The sequence below is a fragment of the Antechinus flavipes genome, chromosome 4 (genome assembly GCF_016432865.1).
Source record: "Antechinus flavipes isolate AdamAnt ecotype Samford, QLD, Australia chromosome 4, AdamAnt_v2, whole genome shotgun sequence".
NCBI lineage: Eukaryota > Metazoa > Chordata > Mammalia > Dasyuromorphia > Dasyuridae > Antechinus > Antechinus flavipes.
This window is the reverse complement of record NC_067401.1, coordinates 282,825,503-282,839,530: the sequence shown is the minus strand read 5'-3', so window position 1 is coordinate 282,839,530 and position 14,028 is coordinate 282,825,503. Positions and strand designations below refer to the sequence as shown.

The 14,028-nt window shown below is 34.5% G+C and overlaps 1 pseudogene; it reads right to left on the bottom strand.

Moving 5' to 3' along the window:
• Window positions 1-627: 627 nt before the first annotated feature.
• On the bottom strand, window positions 628-781 carry LOC127563718 (uncharacterized; annotated as a pseudogene).
• Between the last annotated feature and the right edge of the window lie 13,247 nt (window positions 782-14,028).

The following is a 14,028-nucleotide window of genomic DNA, read 5'->3' as shown; positions in this document are numbered from 1 at the left end:
TTCTTGCTCTACATTTTTTTTCTTTTTGGTCTTATAGTGATATATATTGTAATTTTATTTTATTCAATGATGATTAAAGGAAAACAGTATATTTGAATCATATGCTAATAACTGATTATTTATGTATGAAGAATGCTTACTAAAGAGTATCTTATGGAATTATTTCTCACAGCACCGTTAATTGTCTATTAAGAGATCAAAAATGAGACAAAGAATTAAGTAACCTTTATACAGATCTGCTCTTCTAAGGCAATGTGTTAGGCACTGGGGTATATGGATATATATATCATAGACCTTGCTCTCAAGGAACATACAATTAGAAAGATTGAGAGTCACGTGCAGTGTTAAGTAGAATGAGGTAAGAGCAACAAAGATGTCTAAGCAAAGTGTTATGAGAAAATTGAAGCTACTGCAATAGGACTAGGTGGTAGTGGGTTTGGGGGAAGTGTATATGACTTCTGAAAGTGACAATAGAAGTAAAAGTAAGCAGGTGAGAGTTGTTGTGGTGGTAGGTAGGATTGATGGGCCTTGGTAATTGATTGGATGAGTGTTGAAGAAGGAAGAAGAGTCAAAGATAGCCTCAAGAAACAGGATTTTATGATGGTACCACAGGAAGAAACAAGGTAGTCAGAAGTTGAGTTAAGAGGATAGCTGAGCTTCAAGTTTGGACACCTTAACTCTGAAGTACTGGTGAGACATCTGGGTCTAGCATGTTTTCAATTAGCAATAATCGCACCTCGGATAAACCTCATTGGCTACAATACTGCCACTGCGCAAAGCTGGGTCTAGCATGTTTTATAGACAACTGGAGTTAAAGGCAGGAGTTCTGAGAGAAGTCTGGAGGAAAATGAAACCATGGGAATGAATGAGATTGTCAGGGAATAGAGTGCTGAGAGAGAACATTTTTTAAACAACTCTTCTATTCAGATTTTTTCCCCATTTTACTTATATTACACTAATTTAGAACCTTATTATATCATAGTGAAATCAAAACAAAAGATTTAATTCTCCATGATTTCATTTTTTATCCATTCATAACCTTGCCTGCACCTTGCCACCAGACACATTTTCCTTAAAAGGCATTTTTATCATTTTATTTATTCTTGTCTTTAAAAAGTTTCAAATCTCTTTGTTATGAAGCTCCAATTATACTTTCTCCAACTATTTTGTGAACTCCTTTGGGGCAACGGCCAGAATGGCTTCTGCCACTTTCTTCTTCTCCTCTCTCTTCCTTTTCTCTGTCCTCATTTTCTTTTTCTTATTTCTTTTCCTTCTCTTCCTTCTCATGTCTCCCCTTCCTTTTCTCCTCAGTTTTCTCCTCTTTTCCCCTTTCATTCTCCTTATTTTCCACTTTTGCCTCCTTATTCTTCTTTCTGCCTTTGTTCTCTTCTTTTCCTTTTCTTATCTAGGACATTTCCTATGCCAGTGACATCACAGTCTAATCTCTAGTCAAGTCTACAATGTGAAGATATCAAGATTTTTAGAATGTTAACCCCCCATCCAATTGGTATATCTTTGGACATATGGATTCTTTTTTTCATGAACATAGAAACCAGGAAGGACTTGACAATATTTAGGGTGTATATATATATATATATATATATATATATATATATATATATATATTCAGGTCAAGTCCAACTTGACTATATTTCGAGTATAAAAGAATTAAATTTACCCATGTCTACTCAATGAGACAAACTGACCAAATTAATTAAAGAAGAGAGACTTTAGAAAAATTATATAACTATAAAAAACCCAGAACAAAAAAGCAGGTACCCCATCTTTATAAAAAGTGTGATGAGTATGTAATCTGATTTTTTCTTGATTCTATCTTTTTCTTTCCAAACTAAGGGACAAAAAAATCTCTAAATGAATCTTTGGCTAGAGAAAATATTCTGTTAGTTTTGTCTAATGATATTTGCTGAGAGGTAAGCCATCCATCTTGACCTCCTCCACAGAGTACAGCAAACCAAAGGCACAAGCTAGAAATGAGAACACTAGAGTCATTTCAATTCTGTTCCCCTCTGAAAACTACCACTTTTGGTCCACCTACTCATCTCATAGAAAACCACTGTTTTCTTGCTCTAATGGGTGTGTGGGTGTCACTACCAACAGACAGATCCAAACAGTGCAATATTTTGCATCTGTGTTTATGAATTTTTGCAGAAAGACATATGTGATTGTTATATGAAAATGATACAGTCTGGTGGATTAGAGTGGTTCTACAAAATCCAACCCTTGAAGTTGATACATTTTTTCTAAGGGATAGTCACATTAAGCAAGGACAGGGAAGAATGGAGTTATTATCTGAGAATTTTAGGTATATATTCCTAGCCCATAAAATAGGGAGACAAAGAAAACTAAGATCGGTATTATTCTGAGGGCTATTTTTAGTCAGTAATTTCAACTTCCTCTCCCATCAAACATTTTAATTAGAGTTGCAAACTTGTAATGAAATTGGCTTCAAGCTCATCTTGATTTCCTTATCTACTTTGTGGTAGAGGCACCTACTAACAAAGAAACTGGAAAATGAGTTGTGGGTGGGAAAAGTTATGATCAACTATCACAAATGATGGAAAATCCACATTATTTGAGAAGAGGGGATATTGAAAAAAAAGTCCATTAAAAATTAATCTGCTTAGAATAAGGACTAACATTTTTTTTAAAAAGATAGTAAAGGAAAGGTTCAACATATCTTTGCTTTGAAAAATGAAACTAAATTATAAAAGAAGTTCATTTTATCATAAATTGAGCAAAATGTAAGTTATAATCACAGCTATTTTCTAATTTTTAGAATGAACCAACAGGAATACAATAATGATATTGTTGAGGGATGTTATTTCCCCCACAGATTTGTATGGTAGCACAATATGACACATTTCTCGTCATATTAGACATTTTAAGCCTCATCATTAGGAAAGTTGTAAAAATATTCAAGGATGTCATCAATTTCCAAAGGATTCCTCTTTATCTTTTGATTCAAATAATTTTCTTTTGAAGCATCTATCTACAATTATCAAGAGAGTGATCATTAAAGACACTGGGACAATGTCTTCAGTATGAGTAGTAACAGGACTACTAGTAAGTGGAAAGGTAATTTTTATGAGTAATAATTTTTGAAATTGTTGATTTAAAAAATTATTTTCTTTTACATAATTGAGTTTCAGATTCTTTTCCTTCTACCACTCACTGAGAAGGCAAGAAATATGTCAATTATACATGTGAAATCATGTGAAATATATTTTTATATTAATCATAGTAAAAAAATAAAGAAATTCATCAGAATTTATCACTTCTCTCTCTAGAAGTGGATAACATTTTTTCATTATGAGTCCTTTGGAATTATATTGGATTCTTGTATTGATCAAGATGGCCAACTCTTTTTAGTTGTTACTATATACAATAATCTCCTGGTTCATATTGGTCTTCTTTCTTTCTTCCTTTCTCTTCCTTCCTTTCTTTCCCTCCTTTTCTCCTTTTTTCCCTCTCTCCTCTCTCTCTTTCCTTCCCTCCCTCTCTCTTTCCCTCTCTCCTTCTTTCTTTCTTTCTTTCTTTCTTTCTTTCTTTCTTTCTTTCTTTCTTTCTTTCTTTCTTTCTTTCTTTCTTTCTTTCTTTCTTTCTTTCTTTCTTTCTTTTTTTCCTTCCTTCCTTCCTTCCTTTTTTCCTTCCTTCCTTCTTTCCCTCCTTCCTTTCTTCCCTCCTTCCTTTCTTCCTTCCTTCCAATTAGGGTTAAGTGACTTGCCCTGGGTCTGTTGAATGTCTGAAGCTGAATTTGAACCCAGGTCTTCCTGACTCCAGGACTGGTGCTCTATCAATTGTACCATATAGTTGCCCCTGTAATTTCTTATAGCATAATACTGTTCCTTTATAGTCATATGACTCAATTTTTCAGCCATTGACCAACTGATAAGCATCCCTTCAATTTCCAATTTTCTTGATCATAGCCATTAAAATGATTTCTCCTTGATTTATTTTCCTGGTCAGTTGTTTTTCCAATGAGCTATTTCACACATTCTGTTTTTTCATTCTTTTGATTTGTTCTTGAAGTCTCATGGAATCATTACATTAATTGAGTCTACATAAGTGATAATCAACTGACAATCTTTGCAGACAGTATACTAGTGGGGGCTCATGAGCTAAGTTACATAAGTTACATAACTCCTTTGGGTTATCCCTAAACCTCTGAGGGAAAAAGTAACACCTGCATGTTGAGGGATCAACCTGCTGGTGTGAGGAGATCGTTAGAAAAATCTTTAAAGCTCATATGTGCAACATATGCTTATGGACTAACTCAGTTAGTTGCCCATAGAGTTTCAGTAGACATTCCTTATCCATTTGATTCTTCCTGAGGGGATTCTCAGGCCTACTATTTTAAGAGACTGTAAATATTATTGAGGGAACCTAGTGGTTTTCTAGGCTTTGAGGTAATCAAAAAATGTCATTCTTAAATTGAAATATTTCAGAGGACCTCAACACCTATAGGTAATTCCTATTTAATTTGGCTTCCATTCAGGTTATATTCTGTGACAATGTTGAACACTTTTTATTAAAGAACTTTTTGGTTTAATCCCTTGTTTATTACCACACTTGATGCTGATAATCAAAGAATCACTGGATAAAGTTAATCTCTGTGGTTTCATCTATTATAACACATCAAAGATATCTTTTTGCAGGAAAGTTTTTAAAGCTATATTTTGCTCTAGAGAATCAAATGATTTTTATATTTAATAGAATTTTTATTTTCCCCTAGTTATATGTCAAGAAATTTTTAGCCTTCATTTTTACAAGATTTTGAGTTCCAATTTCCCCCCTCCCTTTTTCCCCTCCTTTCTTCTGAAGATGGTAGTTTGGTATATTTTATACATGCTAGATCATGTGAAACATATTTCTATATTAGTCACAGTTGTGAAAGAAAATAAAAAATAAAAATAAAAAAAAACCCATGAGAAAGAATTAAGTAAAAAAAAAAATGCTTCTCTCTGAATTCAAAGTCCTTTATCTAGTTAAGGATAACATTTTCCTTTGTGAATCCTTTGTACTTGTCTTGGATCATTGTGCTACTGAGAAGAGCTGAGTCAATCACAGTTGATCATCACTTAATGTTGTTGATATTGTGTACAATATTTTTCTGGTTCTGCTCATTTCACTTTGTGTCAACTCATATAAGTCTTTCCAGGTTTTTTTGAAATCTGTCTATTCATTTTTTATTTGCACATTTTTTATTGCACAATAGTATTCCATTACATTCATATGCCATAGCTTTTCTAGCCATTCCCCAGTTGATGGGCATCCCCTCAATTTCCAATATTTTACTACACCCAAAAAGCACATACAAGTCCCTTTACTTTTTTTATGATCTCATTGGAATACAGACATAGAAGTGGTGTTGCTGTGTCAAAAGATATGCTCACTTTAGTTGTCTTTTTGGCATAGCTTCAAATTGTTCTCCAGAATGATTAGTTCAGTTCACAATTCCACCAAGAGTGCATTAGTATCCGAATTTTCCTATACACTCGTCACCATTTGTTACTTTCCTTTTTTGTCATATTGGCCAATATGTTAAGTATGTAGTAGTATCTAAAGTTGTTTTAATTTGAATTTCTCTACTCAAAAGTGAGTTAGAAATGATACTGTATGAGGATGTATTCTGATGGAAGTGGATTTCTTCGACAAAGAGAAGATCTAACTCAGTTCCAATTGATTAAGGATGGACAGAAGAAGCAGCTACACCCAGAGAAGGAACACTGGAAAATGAGTGTAAATTGTTTGATTTTTGTTTTTCTTCCCAGGTTATTTCTACCTTCTGAATCCAATTCTTCCTGTGCAACAAGAGAACTGCTCAGTTCTGCACACATATATTGTATCTAGGATAAACTGTGACGTATTTAACATGTATAAGATTGCTTGCCATCTAGGGGAGAGGGTGGAGAGAGGGAAAGGAAAAGTTGGAACAGAAGTGAGTGCAAGGGATAATGTTGTAAAAAATTATCCAAGCATATGTTCTGTCAATAAAAAGTTATAATAAAAAAGTGTCTATCTATATGTCTATAGATAGGTTTGATTTCATCATCTGAAATCAAATGATTTTTTAAAACGATCCAGGGAAATCTTATAGTTATCTATGTCTCTCAATCAATTGAATGACTGTGAAGATATGTTATGCTGTATAAAATCACCCATGAAAAGAAAAGAAGAAAGAAAATCTTTTGACAAGAATTGTTCATTTGGCTTTCATTCTTGTATGGAGGCATCTACAATACCTCAGGTATTGTGAGAGGATTTGCTTCAAAATTCTTCACAGTATTTGTTCTGATAAAGAATGAGATTTTAAGAAGGTGCTAGCCTTACCAGAATCAAGAAGCCTAGAACCCTTTAGCACTATATAGTCAAAGAAACTCATAGCTTAAACATTTACATGTTGATGATGATGACCCTGAGATCTGAATAGATTTGCTGGATTCTTCATAGGTTCACCAACATAGAATGAATGAATAAAAAAATTATTAAGCACTTCATATATGTAAAGTACTATGCTTAGTGCTAGAAATGCAAACAGAAAAATAAGTCAGACTTTGTTCTCAAAAAGCTCACATTCTAATGAGGGAAGCAATATGTTAAAAAAAAAAAGATTTTACTTTCAATAAGAGTTAACATTTGTATAGCACTTTAAAGTTTGCAGGACACTTTATAAATATTTCATTTGATCTTTATAATATCTCTCAGAAGCAAGTATTGTTATTATTTTTATTTTTATTATTATTCCCATTTGAGTAAACTAAAGTAGACAAATTATGACTTTCCCAGAGTTACAGAGCCATTAACCATCCAATAGTGGATTTGAACTCAGGTCTGAAGGCCCAGCACTTTCTTCACTGAGTAAATAGCTGTCCCTGCATGTGGAAAGGTCCCATGGTCTTTACAGACACCAGAAAAAAATATTACATTTTAAATGCCATTTCTATTGATAAAATCATATCCATTTCTGATGTTGAACTATTTGATAATGCCAAAGATTTTGGTAGCAAAAATTTCCTTTGCTTTAGTTGCTGTTCCCCTGCCTTATGGTGGCAGTTGGTTTCAGGTGGATGATGTTGGTAATGGCAATGTTCTAAGTCCCTTCTCTCTGTTCCTCTTGAAGTTGTCTGCAGGATTATGCTGGGGGCAAGGTCGTTGGTCTGTAGGCACTGTTTTTGCCAATGCTCTTGGGTTCAGTCCTGGGCTCCCCATTGGGGTCTGAGGAGAAGTTGAGACTGAGGGGATTGTAATTGTGTAACTTACTTGCAACACAAAGCTTCTCGTGTCACCCTCAAGGGCTTTGCTAGTTCAATTAGGTTAGTTTGATGGCCCTTTGGTAGCATTCAATCATCACATAGTGGGAAGGGCAGGTAACTAGGGACAATGCTACCTTTTTCTGCTCTCTACCTGCAGAGTGAGACTCTTTGGACCCACATGAGAAATGGAATTCTAGGGGTTTCTTCCCTTGGTTATGCTTCTTTCCTAAGAAAGACCAATTTTCCTCTATCTTCTTTAGATTGAAAAGATTGGAAAAAAAATTTATCTTGAAGTATGAGAAGGGAACAGATTCCTATATCTCAAATTTTCCCCACTCAGTTATTCAGATGCAGGCAGAGATCCTTCCATCTGAGACTGAGGCTCATGGAATCATGTTGCTCCTGCATGAAGACATTACCTTTCTCTAAACTTATCATGGTTTGTTTTCCCTGCACAATCCTCCTTTATAACTGTTGTCCAGCTATCAACACGCCATTGTGTCATCACTTCACTGGCAGGTATTGTTTCAGATTAGTGTTACATACTGAATTGTCAATGTAGAACACTTCATCCTCTTGAGACCTGAGTTGCATGGGGACCATGTAGGCAGCAAAACAAAAAAAATTTCAGAGAGGGCAGGATGTGAAACAATTGGGCCAACTGGAAGACTGACCTTGGATCACTGAGAAAGGAATAAAGAACAAGAGCATTTTAACATGAGGTGAAAACATGATTCAAATAAGAAATGTTAATTTGTGTGCTCTGACTTAGGGCATATAAAGGCATCCAACTTTTGTAACATTTTTGGTATGGGTTTAATGTATTAAAAATTCTTGTAAAAATCAATGAATATACACAGAACCATTCTGAGAATGGATTTTTTTGAAACCAGATTTTTCTTTGGATTTTTTCAAGACCAAACACATGCAGATTTTGGAATTCTTTTTTATATATGTGTAAAATAATAACAGCTAACTCTTAAAGAGCATTGAAAAAACATAGAAAAGAATTTACATGCTTATCTCCTCATAACAGCCCCTTGAGTTAAGTACCAAAGCTCTTATTACCACATTATACAATTGGAGAAACAGAAGCCTAGAGAGGAAGTGAGACATGATTAGAACTCAATTTTCTCTGACTTCAGGCTCAACACTTTTTCTACTACATACACTACATTGTCTCTTGTAAAAAAACAAAAACAAAACCACTCTAATTTGTAGAAGAGCTAATTAATCCCAATTATAACCTCACTTACCTGTTAAGATATCCCAAGAGTTAGATAAAGACTAGGGCTGGAAGGACCCTTGGTGAACCATTTTACAGATCAGGAAAAAAGAGGCCCAAAGAGATAAAATAATTTACCTAAGATAATCTTATTTATGTTCTCTATGTGCCTGAAGCTCAATTACTCTGTGTAGCTTTCTGTTTGTGTGTGTGTGTGGTATCCATTCTTATCAGAAGGCACACTTATTTTAATTGACTTTGATATTTAGATATAAAAGCAGACTATTTTAAAATTATGATCAATAATGGATTTTATGGTCACAAGATCATCAATCTGGGGATAGAAGAAATCACTGAGGTCAGTTATTCCAAACTCCTCATTTGAGAGCTTAGGAAACTAAAGCCTAGAGAGATGAAGTAACTTATTAAATATCACACAATTCACTATTTATATAATAGAAATTCTGTTGCTCTCTGTAGTTCACTGTTTGGGGGACAATGATATCCATTACTATAGGAAGGTGTAATCTTTTTACTTGATTTTGATACCTAGATCTAAGAGTATATTTATATTCATAGGCTAATTATGAAAAGAAATGGAAGAGTGAAGGAGAATATATATCTAAAAATTGGGGACTCATCAAATAATAGATATTCAACATTTTAAGATGGAGATACTTCCATTTCTGTCCCAAAACACTTAAAATTATTAATGTTATCATCTGACTGAAGAAGTCCCAGTGATTGCCAAGAATAGAATTTTCTTTTTTGTTGTTATGATTCTGTAGTTCAGGCCATACCCTATCATCTTCCCCTTGAGCTTGCAATTAGGTGAGTAATGATCTTGGAAGGTTAAGTAGATAATAAGATTGTGAAAACCTATTAAAACCAATTATTATTTTTTTTTTTGGCGACCATGAAACATGATCTCTAAGAGCTGCTATTGTGCAACCACTTGAAGGCTCCCAACTAGGTACAGTATTGCATGTAATAAAAACAAAAACAGTCTTGTTAGACATGCGATTCATGAGACTCACTCTGCTCTGTCAATATGTGCATTGCTGGATTTTCAGGAAAAGTTCAGAGCTGCAAATGACTTAGAAATGAAAAGCACCGACTTGGCTTATGTATCACTGCAAGTCACCCATCAACTCTCTATCAGATTGTGGAGATTGTTTCATCCTAGTTAAGTAATGGCTGAGGAATTCTTTAACATTTTAATAAGCCATTCTAATTTGGGTAGGAAAGGCCCTTCCTAGCCCTAAAAGCACAGGTTCTTAAGCCTCTTGCTGTTGGCCCCACATCATCTTGACAAGAGTGGAAGATGATCCTAATCTGATCTGGAAAAAAATTGGTTTGCTTGCCAATCTCACCATTGGTGCAAGTGCAATGGTTTCAGAAGGGCGTGAGATGCTACTAGCCCTTGCATTGCTATCACTTGGGCGTGCCTGTCTTTCTCTAGTGTTTGCACTAAGCTTAGGAAAGAGTGAGCTGGGCCACTATCAGAGCGTTGCTTCAGAATGAGGATGGGCTCAGATTTCCTGTTTGACAATATTGTTGCATGGTTGAAGAGTTTGTGGAGGGTGGAGTGGCTTCTGGAGAGTTTTCTCCACAGTGTTGCTGTTCAGTGAACTCCACCTCTCTCCCAATAAACACATTTCCAAATTAGTTTATTGAATGGTAACAATTTAGCTACCTATAAAAATTATACCTGTATAGTATATAGGATTATTATGGTACCTATAAATTTTTCTTCCCCTACTTTAGGTATTCTTAACTTGGAATCTACAAACTTTTAAAAAAATATTTTTTGATAATTGTATTGATTGATTTCTTTTGCGATCCTATATATTTCATTTTATGCATTTAAAATATCATCATGAGGAGTTCTATAGGCTTTTCCAGATTGCAAAGTAATCCACAATGTAAAAAATGATTGAGAACTTCTACTCTACATCTCAAAGGCAGAACTTCAAATTTTTAATTGAAATGTTGTTTGTTTGTTTTGAGGGAATAGAACGACCAGAATTTCTTCTTGTCCCAATACCGACCTCTCAGAAAAACTAAAAGGAAAAAAACAACAACATAGAAGTAGCATCTCTAAATTCTCAGACATTTGATTTTCTAGAGCAAAAAGGAAATCCATTCAGGAAATGGATAGAGACACACAAATTGTAGGTATTTACAATTCAAAATATGTAGTACTTTGTAACATATGTAATATAGTATATATTATTTATCTATATTTATATTTCTATCTACCTATTCATCTATGTATCGATGTATCTATCTATCTATCTAATGTGATGGGAGGGAAAAGTGTATTTGGACCCTGAAGAACTTGGCTAAAATCATTAAAGAAATTATTTCCCATTTTTGGAGTTCAATGTGCTTATGTGTAAAATTAAGATGACTTTTTAAAATTCCCTATTATCTCAAAGTCTGATTCTACAGAACAAAGTGGGTCAAAAGAAGTTCCCTTGGAATGCTAGTCCAACAAAAAGTAAACCCTTCTCGATTTTACTTCAAAGAGTGAATAATAGTTTTGTTCTGGTAAAAAAAAAAAAAAAAAGTGGTATCTTGAATTCAAAGCAAATAGTCGTGGAGCATAGGAACATAGATTGTAATTCTTATAGTCCATTTTACAGATTTTACAGATTAGCAAGCTTGATCAGAGTTGATGAAGTTACTTGCTCATTATCACATAATTAAGTACCTGAGGTCCAGAATTCTATCAGCTATACCACAGTGGCAATCTACCCAATGGAGATGTGTGTAGTAATTTAAATGAGGATTCCCATCCTATCCACTAGCATAGTAATAAACATTTCAACTGGAAATAATGCTAAACAATTAATTTGTTGTATATTTTTAGGCATGTATTTAGCTTTCTTGTGAGTGATATACTTTTTGGATTCATATTGGATGAAATACAACAAAGCTTTTGGTGAATAGGAAGAGTACAAAGCAAAGGTCAGATAGAGGCTCCTGAGGGTTCTTTGGAAGTAAAGAGGTCACAGTGCCAGTGATCTAAGAGCTCTGAAGCTCGACCATAACTTGCTTGCTGGTTATCTTTATGTTTGTCTAAATTTGCTCAGAACCTTTTTTTGACTAAAAAATACACTAGACATTCTAGCAATGACTCATGGATCCACCAAAAGGCAATAGTTACAATTCTTTCTGCATTCTCAGCCCAAGAACCCTCAGATGGGTAATAATGATATGGTCAATTCACAGGTAAAATACTGAAAAGAAGGGTAGTTAAATGGCATGGTGGTAGAGCATTGGCCCTAGAGTCAGGAAGATTTGACTTCAAAGATGGCTTCAGTTACTTGTCAGCTTTGATTGCCTCTTTTAAAAATACTCAGAATGAATAAGAAAGCAAATTTAGTGCTAATCTCAGACTGGAATACCTTTTCTTGACCTCTGTCAGTCCAAATCCTGTCCACTTTCAAAGTCTCAAGCGCTATTTTTTCTTCATTCCTTCTAACATACCTCTGATACCCATTAGATTCTTCTTTCGTTTAATTTTACTAGTATTCATAGTTAACCCTATACCACTTAGTGATTACTTTGTGGCTGTCCTAAATAGGTCTATCATTTTTCCCATTTATATTAATATATAATTTCTCTAGCTAGGTTATAAACTCTTGGAGGACAAGAATTATGATTTAACTCCTATGCCTAAGAAACATAGCAGAATGCTAGGTACATGGTGAGTACTCAGTAATACTTGTGGAAGGATGATGGTTTTAAATAAAATAAGATTCTTTCTAAACCTCCAATAACACTAAAAAGAGATAGTTTTGCTTTTGTTATTTGCAAAAGTTTATTGTAATGTTAAGTGTAGAAGCTACAGGTAGGAAGAGACATGTATGGAGGGCAGAGGAAGTAGAATCACCTCCCAAATCAGTACTGACATACTGAAGCATAATACTAGAGGCTCCTGGAATGGAGTGATTCCCATCTTTTAGTTCTTTACCATGTGTTTCTCCAGGCCATGAGTCAGCTACTTTGATGTTGGGTCCTTTTTTTTTTTTTTTTTTTTTTTTTTAGCAAAGACCATTCTCTGGCAGCATTTGGCATTTGATCTTTGTAGGTTTATCTCTTTCCCTACGGATGATCTGCCTCTCTCTTCTCTTGGGATATTGGTTGAACTCTAGCTATTTTGTCTTATGGGTTCTATGTATTGAAAAACCTTTTAACCTCTGGTTTCTGCTCCTTACTTTCCACTCTTTGAGACTGTCCCCAAATATGGATTCAAAACGGCAGATCTTCTCTGGCATCCCTGGCCTGGATTCAACTGAGTGAGACAAGACACTTCTGGTTCACATTTTTGGAAGTGAAGTGAGCTATTAGATTGTTAGTGATTAGCATCTCAAGAGAAAAAAAAATTACATTTGAAAGGATTGTGTTACCTTCCTGCTCCCCTCCCTTGGGTCCCAATTTGATAAAATCCCCTGACCCAAAAGGGGAAAAAATGTCCCCAACAGATTTTGTTCAAGATGGGACCAATGACCACAATCAGTTCAGATGTTAATTTAACAGACACAATATGATACAGGGGAAAGAACCCTTGACTCAGAGTCAGGAGACCTGTATTCTACTTCCTACCTTTGTGACCTTGAGCAAGGCATTTGTTTAACTTCTCTGAGTCTCAGTTTCTTCACTTGTGAAATGGATGGGTTGACCTAGATGAAAGGCTCTATGCAGCTCTAACATTCCATGATTCTATAAATCCTGAACAATAGCTTTCATTTCATAAGCAGCATTTAGAAAACCTTTTAATGATACGCTCCACTAGACCATGAAGTAGTAAGTGTCTGAGGCCATTCTTGAACTTAGATCTTCTTGACTCCAAGCCTGGTACTCTATCCATTATGTCACTTAGTTGCCTCAAGACTACTGAGATTCAATATGTAATAGTAATTTTTTGTTGGTTAGGAAAGGGGAAAATTGAAATATTGTGCAACTTTCCCAGAACATAAGCTTCTAAAGATCTGGGATTGCCTCATTGTCTTTTTATGCCATAGTACTTAGCATAGCACCTGACATGTTGAAGATGCTTCATAATGCTTGCTGGACAATTGATTGTAATAGTTGGAGAAATTGATTGGGAGGAAAAGTCTAATTTGGCTTTGTGTCTCCTACATCAAAGCACTTTTTTCTTTTTTTTTTTTAACATTCATGTTTAAATTTTGAGTTCTAAAATTTCCCCTCTCTCAAGTGCTTCCCCCATATTTTGAGAAAGCAAGCAAGATGATACCCATTTTACAAAACATATTTACATATTAGCTAGATTGCACCACCCCAAGAAAAACAAAAAAAATATAGAAATTGAAAAAATGTTTTAATCTGCACTCAAAATTTTTCAGTTCTCTTTCTGAAGATGGATAGCATTTCTATCATGAGTTCTTTGTGATTGTCACCGATTGTTATATTAATCAGGAGAGTGAAATCTTTCACAGCCCACCATCTTATATAATATAATAAATATAACTACTATACTATAATATGATATAATATAAT